This window comes from Rhinolophus sinicus, linkage group LG11 (genome assembly GCF_036562045.2).
Source record: "Rhinolophus sinicus isolate RSC01 linkage group LG11, ASM3656204v1, whole genome shotgun sequence".
NCBI classification, from domain to species: Eukaryota; Metazoa; Chordata; class Mammalia; order Chiroptera; family Rhinolophidae; genus Rhinolophus; species Rhinolophus sinicus.
Window position 1 is genome coordinate 10,385,788 of NC_133760.1, and position 12,458 is coordinate 10,398,245.

The following is a 12,458-nucleotide window of genomic DNA, read 5'->3' on the forward strand; positions in this document are numbered from 1 at the left end:
AGGCCAGTGGAGAAAGAGGGACAGAGAGATGGCCAGAGATGAAGCAGGGCTGGGGGCAGGCAAAGGAGGGGAAGGGTTCAGACATCTCTGGCTTGAATTGATGGAAGTTGAGGGGCACTCAGGAGGAGGAGGAGGATTCAGGGATGACCCCAGATCTCCTTCCCAGTTTGCCACCCTTCACTTAGGACTCACTGACTGCCCCCACCAATCAACAAATCCCGACATTGGTGCAACACTCACATTCCGTCCCCACAGGCCTCACAGCCAGCGGTTTGTGAAGCAGAGTAAGGAGCTCTGGGTTACAGCCCTCTGGCCCGTGGGAAGGGGCAGCTGGTGTTACAAAGGTGGTGTATATACACCTACCCACCCGTGTGTCGTGTGCTTGCTTGTGCCTAAGACAGTTCTTACCTTTCACCATTATGGATTTTTATGTAACTACCTTCAGATGATAGTTTTCCAGTCAGTAAAGGGCCTTCCTTACAGAAAGAAAGACCCTCTGGGCCGTGTGGTGGGGCAGGGCCTGAGGGAGAGCGCCCGCCTGAGTGGGGCTAGCTGGGCCCTGGGATGGAGATGGAGTTGCTGGGTGATGAATGTGTACGGGATTCTGGCTGAGGCCCAGCAAACCTGGAAGGAGGTGGGGGGTCTGAGAGTGGAGGGTGGAGAGAGCGGGTAGCAGATGAGGGGGCCCCTCGCCAGCTTCCCACTTCCCGACTTGACAGCCAGGCACAGAGTCGGGAATCCCTTTCTGTCTGGCTCCAGATGCCTCTCCTTTGAGAGGTTCTCTCTGACTGACCCTTCACGGGCCTCTCATCCTGAAACCTGCCCCTCTGCTCCTGCTGTTCCCTTGCTGGAAGGGTAACGGCCCTAACAGCTGCTCGTGGACCGCGCGTACTGCCTGATAAGCCCTTGACCTGTGGGCTCTTGCGGAATCCACTGACCCCCCTAGCTGGCAGGCGGGATCCTGAGTCCCACTTCGTAGATGGGGAAACTGAGGCTTGAGGAAGGGAAGTAGCTTGCCCTAGGGCACTAGCCAGTGAGTGGCAGAGCCACGACTACCATTCAGGCCCAAGTGACTCCAGTCGGGCCCTTTTCATTGGTCCAACACATAAATGTTTGTCAAGGGCCCACTGCTAGGGGTCAAGTTCTGCTGGAGGTGCGTGGAAACGTGACTGCCTGGGAGAGAGGGGTTCAAATCCCAGCTCTGCCACGGACTTGCTGTGACACCATGGGCAGGTGGTTTCTCCTCTCTGGACCTCAGTTTCCTTCTCTGGGTCATAACCACCATCTCGCAGGAGTCAGTGAACGAGGAACTGTAAAATGTCCAGCAGATAAGGTCGCGTGACAAATGGCCATGCCCTTCTCTCTTGTCGTTTTTTCTCTGAATCTTGCCCGACCTCTAGGTTCCAGCTTTTTTGAGCTTTTACATTTGAAGAGCATTTTCCCCAAACCATCATCAATAGTCTTTGCTTGTTTGGATCCTCACCACTACCCTATAAGGGAGGAATTATTATCTTGATTTTGCAGAAGTGGAAACTGAGGCTCAGAAGACTCAAGTCCTCTGCCTCAGGTGCTTGTCCCCTCAAAGGATCCATTTGACTGACACATCCGCATGTCTGCTGAGCGCCTGCTATGTGCCATGTCATGCTATGTGCCAGGTACTATGTGGGGCACTGGAGAGAAAGCAGTGAACAAAACTGGTACGTCACCCTTCACGGAGCTGAAAAACTAGAGGGGAATGCAGATCTTTAAGTGTAAATATCAATTAAATACAAAATCAGAAATTGAGATAAATTTCTGAGATAAATTCCCCTAAAGGAGAGACGAGAATAGGAAGCCAACAGAGAGAGGCCAAGACATTTAAGCTGAACCTTGAAAGAGGAATAGGATTTAACCAGGGAAACAGCATTCCAGGCAGAGGGAAAGGTACACGCGAAAGGCCGGGGGTTGGCATGAGCTTAGCTTAAAGGCTGCTTTTTCTCGAGGAGGCTGGGGAAGCCTCTGGGAGGCAGAGACCTGGGCTGTGTCTGTTTCATATTCTCTGTGCAAACCTCAAAGTGCCTGGTGTTTTTGGCGCTGAGAAGTTCATTGCCAGACAGAGGTCCTGCATGGAGGGGAGTGAGAAGCCTTCCTTTAGGAGACTCCCGGGGGAAGTGAGCTCTGAGTAAGGTGGTGCAGGAGCGAGTGGGTGCCCTCACAGATGGCCTTGCTGTGTGAGTTTGGAGAACATCCCCGAGCCCCAGAGACACTGGTCAGTGTGCATTCTGGCATTGCTGTGAATCAGGGCAGGTGACTAGTGAAAACTCTTAGCGAACGGATCATACTGGCAGGAGGCCCTACTGGGACAGGGATGGGAGATGCGTGGATGCCTCAGACAGCAAGCTCAGCCCACGCCCCGTGTCTCCTGCACAGCCAAAGGGAAGAGGTGGCAGGGCTCTGGGAGAGGCAGGCAGTGGACGGCAGCATGGACTACACAGTCCAGCGGCCTGGATGCTAATCCCGGTTCCATCTGTGTGACCCCAGGCAAATGACTCAGCCTTGCTGAGCATCGGTTTCTTTATCTGTAAAATGAGCATGTTGACAATGGTTCTCGTATAGGGTGTTGAGAAGATTCAATGAGATAATGCGTGGAAAGTGTTTCTAACCAGTAGGTTCAGGGTTCCTCCTTTAATTGTCTAAAGCAGAACTCTTGATTCCCTGTCCCTGAGCTCCTCAAGGAGCTTGTTTCCATCTCAGTAAATGATTGTCACACCCAAAATCTCCCCATTTCCCTTGATCCCTCACTTTCCTGCAAGTATCCAGCGCTCAGAGTTTGCTTCCACGTCAGGGACGATGTCTCATACGATCTGGGCGGCCCATCAAGTTACACTCCTCGGAATAAATGTGGAGTATCTCCTGCAGGTAGGCAGGGCCCTCTGCAGGTGCTGCGCAGAGACCTCACAGTTCCGGAAGGGGCACAGAGAGGTTGAGTGACTTGCTTGAAGTCACACAGCCAAGACTCAGCAAGCTTGATAGAGGCTGAGAGAGGCCTAGACCACTTCTAATTTTTGAGCCTTCTAGTATGCTAAGAATGAGGGAACACCGAAATGAAATTAGATTTGTGCTCTTAGCAAGGACAATAAAAAAAAAAGCCACATTAACTAATATTTACAGTCATTTCAGGATTTATTAAAACAAAATTCATAGCATGCTAGAAGTGATGTGGCCTGGCAGTGGCACCCAACTGTGGTAAAAAAATGCACATTTCATTTAACGAGGCCCTTCATGAATGTGATACCTGGGCCAGGTGACACGCTGCTGATGCCTCACTGAGCCCCGCAGCTGGGACGCAACCATCTATTATGTGACTCCAAAGTTGACACCTTTTCCACCATCCTCACTTGCTTTTGCCGAGGCCTAGGACCTCATGGAGAGCTGGACTCTGGAATTGACCTTCCTACTCTGACCTGCCTCCTGGTGCTGCTCTGAAAGGGGGTAGGATAATAACAGCACCTGCTTTATGGGATTGGTGGGGAGAGGCCAAGAGACAATATGAGGAAATCGCGTAGCACATGCCTGTACAGAGCAGGCTCTCGTTACCTGGGACAATAGTGGACAGTCAAGGGGCCGGGGGCACAGGTTTCAGAACTCAAGGGCATGGCCAAGGTCGGTGCACCCTGTGTCCCCGGATCTGGGCACTGGGTCTGGCACAGTAGGCCCTTCGTGAAGGTGTAGAGTTGAATTGTACTGAAGAGGCTTTTAGCCAGGCTGAGCAGGGGGTGGGAGCCTCGGGGAGAATAAGGGGAGCTTAGCCAAGGGCCTGGCCTTTGATTTCTTCTCCACCCCCATCCACCTCCTGCGAGGCCAGGCGGGCACTTCCAATAACTCCCCTTTGCATTGCATGGAGGTCACTGTCCCTTAGCTTTTTCTTTAGCAAATAGATGCTGAGTGCCTCTTATGTGGCAGGTACTGGACACAGCAGTGAACGAGTCAGACACGAGTCTGCGTGACTGTTGTCACGGTTCTAATCTGAATGCTGAGTGGGTCCACATGAACACATTATTAAAAATAAATAAAACAAATAAGGAAATTAATTATGGAAGCGGGTTCAGCCCAGCCCAATGATGGGGGTCTGCTTTGAACCAAGGCTTATGATAATTGTGATTCCGTGCACCTGAGGCCCTTTTAAAAAGGAGGATAAAACCAAACAGGACAGACAGGCTCCCTGTCCTCCCAGCATGAACATTCAAGTGGGAGAAGATAGACGATAAACATATCACACGCAGAAACTTGAATGTGAGACTGAGCGGAGCTGGAAGAAAATGCAACACGGTAAAGGATAAAGAGTGAGGCCGAGAGCAAAGGCTATGGGAGGCGGGGGGATCAAAAAGACTTCTCTGTGGAGAAGCCGTGTACGCAGAGTCCTAGAATAAGTGAGGGAACACACGACGGGGACATCTGGGGAACGATGGCACCAGGTGTGGGGAGGGAAAAGCAGCAGCACAGGTCCTGAGGCACGTCGTGGGGGCTGGCACTTGGGTTGCAGGAACAGAAAGCCAGCCTGGTGGACGTGAGCGAGGATTGGGGAGCGAGGAGGTGATGTGTTAGAGGCAGGCAGAGGCCAGGTGGGCGGAGGGGCGGCCGGTTAGGATAAAGCGTCTTGAAGCTGCCGTATTTGGTCAGCTTTCCCTGAGCCTCCCCGGCCGCGGCCACTAGTACCCTGGACAGCGGCCTCCGCCCCTAGCACTTGCAGCCGTGGGGCGCACCCTATCGAACGTGGACCTCTAGTAAGGTCTGCGTCTTGGCAGTGGATTGGGAGTGGGTGGGGAGCAGATGATGCAACAACGAGTACGAATTGACCCCTGCCCACAGGAAGCCCAATCATGTGGATGAGTCATAAATGTATAGTTTAATCAATCTTTATCGAGCAAACATCTGTGCAATCACCACTTAGGTCAGGATAAAGGAGGCAGCCAGCACCCAGGAGCCCCCACCCGTGTGTACCTTCCCGCACAGACTCCTCCCTCCCTCCCTCCCTCCCTGCTGGAAGTAACCACTGTCCTCACTTTGAAGATAATCATTTCTTTGCTTTTCTTTGTGTTAGCCACCTGTGTATCATTTAATATGTTCTAACTTTTAGTCAAAAACAAATGCAATCTAATAAAAAGCAAAACCATAACAGAGAAGGTTAAAATCTCCCTCTGCTTTCCTAGTCCTTGTCCCCTCGCCAAAGGTGGCTGTCATTAGTTAATTAGTTGCCTTCCAGACCGTTTTCCCTGCATTTGTCGAGACCTGCGCACCCATAGAAAATGTATAGTGTTTTTCTACTCATATGTGTTTTACATAAATGATATTAAGTTGTATAAATCATTCTGCAACTTGCTTTTTCACTCAGCAGTGTCTTAGAGAACTTGTCATCATGTTCATATCTGTAGGTTTTTCTCATTTTCTTTCATGACTGTATACTGAATGTGAATATACTACAATTTACTTAGCCATTGTCCTATTGGTGGCATCTAGGTTGTTTCTGATTTTTCTCTATTTGAAACCTTGATGTAATGAACACTTCGTGAACTTTTACAATTTTTTCTGCATGGTGGCGAGTATTATATTTAAAATTAATGAAAGTCCCCTCAGCCCATGTTACTGCCCCATTTCACAGATGAGGTGCCTGAGGTTCAGAGGGGTGAAGTCAGTTGCCTGGGGTCACACAGCAAGTGAATGGAGAACCAGTTTCCAAACTCTCATATGTCTGACTCACAAACCAGTGCTTATATACACCTACACAGGTCATGACAGTCGGCAGGACAGAGGCCCTTATTCAACACACATTCCTGGAGTCCGTCAAATCCTGCCCTGCCCTGCCCTGCCCTCAAGCCCTGCCCTGTGGGGACAGACTGACTGAGAGGTCATTACAATGCAGTATGAGTAGTAAAGCCCAGGATGCTGCCTGGAGCTGTGGGAAGACTTAGGTCATTACTATTAATTGGGCCTCTGGCAGAGTCAGAAATGGCTTCCAGAGAGGGGAGATTTGAGAGAAGCTGTAGAAGTGGGTAGAATTTGGGCAGCAGACAAAGGAAACATGAAGAATGGGCACGTGGGGGAACCCAAGTCATTGACCAGCGGGAGAAGGTGAGCATGGAGGGCAATGTGGCGAAAGAGGCTGGCAGGGGCCCATACCCACCTGAGCTTGGAGAGCCAGCCCTGGGCCTCATTCTGTGGGCCGTGGGAGGCTGGAGGGATTAATTCATTCAACAAATAGGGTTCAGTCACCTGCTATGTGCCAGGCAGTATTTCAGGGCTGGGGATACCACAGTGAACAAGATAAAAAACAGGACACCTGCTTTCAGAGTGCTTACATTTCAGAGGGAGAAACGGACAGTAAAACACATCAATAGTCATTGAGTTCCAGAGAGTGCTATGAAGAAAATAAAAACTGGGTGATAGAGTGGAGGGTGACTAAGGGGGGCCTCTCTGAGGAGGTGGCCTTCAAGCTGAGTCTGGAAGGATCAAAATGATGGGGACCAGCATTCTAGGGGAAAGGTCAGTTAGGTCAAAGGCCCCAAGGTGGGGACAAGCTTGGCTTCCTTTAGCGTGGCTGGCATGTGGTGCTCTTATGGGGAGAGGTGAGATGTTGCAGGGCCTGGAGGCCTTGGTGAGGGGATTGGGCTTGTGCTGGAGGCAGCAAGGAGTCACTGCATGGCGCTGGACCTAGGTCGAGGGCCAGTGCATTTCAGCCTTTGGACAGCTCCCTGCTCTGTGGGCGCAGCGGTGTCCCGGAGCCTGCAGTCAGTGTTGGGTGAAGGGCAAGTCCGGGCTGGAGCAGAGTGTGCAGTGTGGGGGCTGGTGGGGATGCCTGGGCTGAGGACAGAGTCTCGTCAGGGGAGAGCCCAGGGCCCTGGTGGGTATGTGGTGATGGGTGCCAAAGACCCTGTTCTCAAAGGACCTCAGTCTGAGTGAGAGACACATACAAGCCAAGCTGAGCGGGGAGCTTAGCACAGCCTGTGCCTGACAGGCTTTGGCGTCTGAGAGACTCTGGGTCCATCCCAGCCTAGTTATGTGACTGTGGGCCTCAGTTTTCTCATCTTTAAAATGGGGATAATAGAAGTCTCTAATAAAAGGTAAGGAGTCAGTGGAACCTGGAGTATACTTAGCCAGGCTCTCCTTAGACTAAGTCTACAATACATTCTCTCTCTTTCTATATTAGTCCTACAGCTAGTTGATCCCTCAATCCATTTTGCCTGTTTTTGATTCTTTCAAGTCACCGAATGTTAGAGCTGCAATAAGTCTTAGAATGCTCCTCCAGCCCCACCTCCCACTTATGGATGGGGAAACTGAGGCCCAGAGAACACAGGGAACTGGCCCTAGGTCACCAGATGGCCAGTTTCAGAATGGGCACCTGCTTGGTCTTCTGACGTTTATATTCTTTGAGCCATATCACAATGCTCTTAGTTTCTTCTTCCTTGACGTGAACCCCTGGAGATTCTCGTGGGTTTGGGAAACTGGTGGTGGTGGTGGGGATGCAATAAGGAGTGTTGGTGTCAGTGTGCATTTATTAAACACCTGCTGGCTTCCTGGTTCATAGACCTTGCGGCTTCCAAGATGCCTTTTCCTGGTCCTCCCCCTGGCACGAACCCAAGTATCTTTCCCCCAACCTGTTCCTCTTCCCACTGTCCACTGGTGACAGCCTCCATGTCCACCCAACCCCCTGCCCACCCACCCACTTGTAGACCCACTAGAGTACTGCAGACTCTCATCTGCTTCCTCATGCCCCCTTCCTCCCCTGATGTTTGGGCCATTGTCCCAGCCTTCCATCTGGCCATCCTGCCTGCAGATTCCCCCCCACACACCTGTCCTCACGCTAGTCCCCCATTGGTCTCCCTTACACAGACTTGCTGCTCAAAAGCCTTGCACCTGCAACATCAGATCCAACCTCAAGGCACGTATGGCATCCTGCCGGGATCTTTCTCAGTTGAGCTTGACCCCTTCTCTCCCAGTCTTTCTACAGCAGGAAAGGTACTTCTGTGTTCCTGGGCCTCACTGTGACTCATCTCTCTCCCCCATACCCCGTATTTAGCCAATCACCAACCCTGTTGGGTCTACTCTCAAAATTGCTTCTGAGGATGCCTGCTCCTTTCCACCCCCACCGCCACCACCCTGGTCCCAGCCATCATCATCTCTCATGTGGATGCCACCCATTTCTTCACAGGGAACCTTCCTCACATTCTGGCCTCTTCATATTAGCCTCCAGCAGCCAGAATTGTCCATGAAACCGTTCACAGAACCATGTCACTCCCCAGCTGAAAACCCTCTCAGTGGCGTCCCACTGTATTTGCAGTAAAGTCCTGCAAGGCCCTGTGGTCTGGCCCGCCTCCCTCTCCACCTGTCTCCTCCTTGCTCACTCTGCTCCAGCCATACGTACCATCTTTCTGCTACTGGATTTGCCATGTTGCTTGCTGCCTCAGGGCCATCACCTCCTCTGTTCCTGTGGCCTGCATGCTCTTCCCCACGTTCTTTGCCTTATGAATGGTCAAATTGCTGAGTAAATGCTACCCTGCATCTTATATCAGATATCCTATTCTTGAAAGCACTTTTCCCAACTTGGAATTACGTAATTTGATTGCTTTTTAAAATTGTCCCCACCCCCAAACACCGTAAGCTCTACAGAGGGAGAAACAACACCTTTGTTTTACTTTTTTAAAAATTCAGCTTTACTGAGATACAATGGACTGTTTTGCTTTTAACCACTGTATTCTGTGAGTTTAGTCACGGCCTGACACATAATACTGTCTATCGGATACTTACTGACTCAGTGATAGAATATCAGGGTATTTCATCAACTCCAGTCCATGAGCTAGCTCCTCGAGGGCAGATTCAAGCTCATCTCTGGGTCCTTAGCTCCCAGCCCAGGGCTTGGCACAAAGGGACACACAGGGAACGTTTGAACTGAAGGAAATGGGGAACTGAGGAAAGATCCTTCAGTAGAAGGAGGGAGTCCAATGCATTGCTGAATATCAAGAACAGACTCTAAGGTCTGTGGGGTTGGGCTGTGGGCTCTGAGGAGATTCCCATGTCCCTGAGTGGGCAGGGAGTGGTTTTCTGCTGTCCACTGGAGGCTGGGGAGCAATTTAAGGCTCTAAAGAGGCCCTTGGTGGAATAGAGAAAGAGCAAGCTGAGGACAGGTCTGGGTTTCAATCATGACGCCACCACTCACATGCTGTGCGACATGGGGCAAGTGACTTCAGTTCTCTTAGCTCCAATTCATCAGTAAAAAGGGGATGATAATAGACCTTACCTCCTGAGATTGTGGTGAAGGTTAGAAATAATGCATTGGCTCAATTAGCACAGAATCGGCAGTGCTGCTGCTGCTGCTGCTGCTGCTGGTGATGATGGTGATGATGATGATGATGATGGAGAAGAAATATTGAAGTCCTCCGATGCTGGGTGCTCCTAAGCAGATCATAGGGTGGATACAGCTTACCCTCGACTTAGGGCCACTGGAGAAGCTGTTCTGAGGGCAGGGCCAACGGGGAAGCAGGTGTGTAAACAGGAAATGAAGGCTCTAGCCCAGAAGCTAGCAAAGTGAGGAAGAGGTGGGCAGGCAGTGCCGGGGGTGGGCCAGGCTGGGTTTGATTCGAGGTATTGGAGACCCACTGGGAAGGAGTGCACGGCCCTGCAGCAGGACCAGCCAAGCATCTCTTTGTGTGTCCATCTGCCACCCTCATCCTGTTTTCCCACGTGTTTGGGTCCCTAAGACAGCTTTCCCTGAACCCCCAAAGGCTGCCTGGGCCTGGGCTCTGCTGCAGGCCGATGTGCTGAGACGCAGGCAGAGGTCTGCTCAGTGAGTCTCAGGTCCCAGTTTGTCTTCTGGCCCAGCCGTGGACTCACAGTGTGGCCTGCACGGTCTCTCTACCTCCAGCGGAGCTGGGGGTCTGGGGGGGGCCTCTCTGAGCTCTCGCATGCTACAGCCCTACAGATGAAGCAGTACTTGTGAGAAAAGACCCTGGGGCCCCCATCCAGCCGGGGGCTCATTGGAGATGTTGCCGGACGCAGCAGGATCCAGAAAGATGCTGGGGAACCAAGCCGCAGAGAGGGTCCCCAGGGGCGGCCAAGAGAAAGAGGCCGTGGCTGGGGGCCCTGAGGGGTGAAGAATCCTGCTCTGCTGTCCCCGGTGGGCTGGCTGCTCCCCCCACCACTCCCCGCCGGGCCCCCGGGGGACCTCGCTCTAATAATGTATTTGATCGACTCGCCGGCCGCGTACAAGCGATTATTGTCTTGTCGGGAGTCAAACGTATCGATCCGGTGAGAAATATGAGCGGAGCAATGGGGCCCGCGTGTCAGTTACCAGCCCCGCTGGCCCTGGGGAGCCCCCTGCGTCTCCTTTAATTACCGCTCAGCCCTGAGCCCAGCCTGGCCTCCCCGCTGCTGCCTCCCGCCCAGGCTTCCTGCACCCCCAGGGCCCCTGGTGCTCCCCAGCTCCCGTGCCCTACCTGTCTTGCTCAACATGGCTGGAGGCCTGTTCTCCAGCTGCGAGGCCACCATCGCCCCTGCCTGGGCTGCCCCATTCCTGCCTGCCAGGCCCTACTCACCCAGTGTGCCCCAAACTCTGCCCCTCTGCCCTCTCTCAGGCAGGGGGACATGTCAGGCCTATTCTCCTTCAAGGTTCCCCGACTCTGGCTCAGGGACTCAGTTCTGGTCTGCCTGAAGCCGTAACAGTGGAGCCAACGTGGGAAGCAAGAGCAGTGGTGGGGTGACTTCATCCCATGGGGGCACATGTAAGGCTTTCCCCTGCTCCCCCACTCAGCTGCAGGCCTGGGAGGGCAGCACAGAAATGGGTGGTGTTTCTCTTCTTGCTCACAATGAGGGGTTGCCCCTGGGTCATGTCCAAAAGCACGCTCCACCCGTGGGTGACGTTGACTATGGCTGGTGGAGCACAGGGGTGGCTTGGTGGGATTCTGCCCCCCTAGTCCTTATGACCTTCATTTCCAAACCCCCAAAACCTAAATCCTCAATCAAAACAGCGTACTTGGCAAATACAGCATTAAGACAAGGCTCCAGTACCCTACTGCCACCAGACTGCTGTCCCAAAGACCCTTATGTATAGAAATTCTGCATCAGAGAGAGGTATGGACCAGGAGGCAGGAGATCTGAGTTGGAGCCGGGTTGGTGCTGTGTGATCTCTGGCTTTTCTTAGTGAAATGGTCTTTATAATACGGGATGTTGTGGAGTGTACACAGCTGGGAACTGTTCTCTCTGTGAGCACATGTAAGGACTGCTGGTTATTCCCATCCAGGGGGCCTGCCTGCCTGGGCGTGTCTGGGTGCAGACGGAAGGGCACTCATGAAGGTTTGCCTGTGTTATCTCCTTCGTGAGTGTGCATGGGTGTGAGTGTGAGCAGACAGAGAGAGAGATAATGGACCAGGAGGCCTGCCTGGGCACATACGTGTATATGTGCCCTTGTGCCCAGGTATCCACTTGAGGGAGTAGAGCGGTGTCTGAACACAAGAGTGAGGGAGGGTGGGGGGTGGTGGTGGTTGGTGTTGGGGCCTGTGTCTGCGTGCGCGCGCACACACACGTGTGTATGTGTGGTATGTGTGATTGAAAGCAAAAGAGAGAGAAGTCCTGGGGTCCGTGTGTAGAAATACTTGAGTGTATGTGTATGTGTGTGTATGTGTGGGGGGAGCGGTGAGTCCAAGCGTCGTTGCGCGCGCGTGTGGTTTGGGGGGGCGTCCCCCAGCGTGGGTCGCAGCGAGTCCTTCGGGGGCCCGGGGAGGGCCGCCGGGCTGTTTGGAGGCGCCGGGCAGCCCGGTAGCCTCGGACCAGGCAACAGGAGGAGGAAAAGGGCAGTGGCTCCGCCGCGCCTTTGTCTGCGCCGCCGTGCGCCGGGAGTCCGGCGCCTTTGTGTGACCCTCGCAGGTGTGCGCGCGGGGGCGGAGGGGGAGTAGGCCGGGAGGGGAGCGAAGGGAGGGGCGCCCTCCATCGCAGCCGGCCCCGCCCTTCGGCCCATTGGGTGGGCGCTGCCGCCCTCTGGCGGGCGCGGAGCGAAGCGCGGGGCCAGGAGCGCCGCGGCGCGAAGATCCAGCCGGCTTCCAGGGGACCCGGCTCCTCCACCGGAGCCGCCTCGGCGCCCGTATTTGCCCTGTGGCCGACTTCTTGCCGCTCCAGGGCAAGGCCCTGACCTGCCGCCCGAACTGCCCACGGGCGCCACTTCCTTTCAGTGGTGGCCCCGGTCGCCTCACCTGAGAACAGGTGCGCGGCAGTGTCCCCCCTCCCCACAGCCGCGCCGAAAACCCACCGCGAACGCCACCCCCTGCTGTGCTTCTGGGCTCTGGGCTTTGGGGAAGGACACCTCACCTCCCTGGTCCTCAGTCTTCTCATCTGCCAAATGGGGCAAATAGTGATTGCTTTAAGAGGTGATGCTTGTCAAGTGCGAGGTGCAGGGTCTCGCACTGGGAAAGTCCCATGCTCCAAATACTTATAGC

At 53.6% G+C, this 12,458-nt stretch overlaps 1 protein-coding gene across 1 annotated transcript in view; it reads left to right on the forward strand.

Annotated features, from left to right (window-relative positions):
* The window catches only part of POU2F2 (POU class 2 homeobox 2), a 70,831-nt gene that overhangs the window by 27,366 nt on the left and 31,007 nt on the right, over positions 1–12,458 (forward strand). The gene's annotated exons all lie outside the window — the stretch shown is intronic.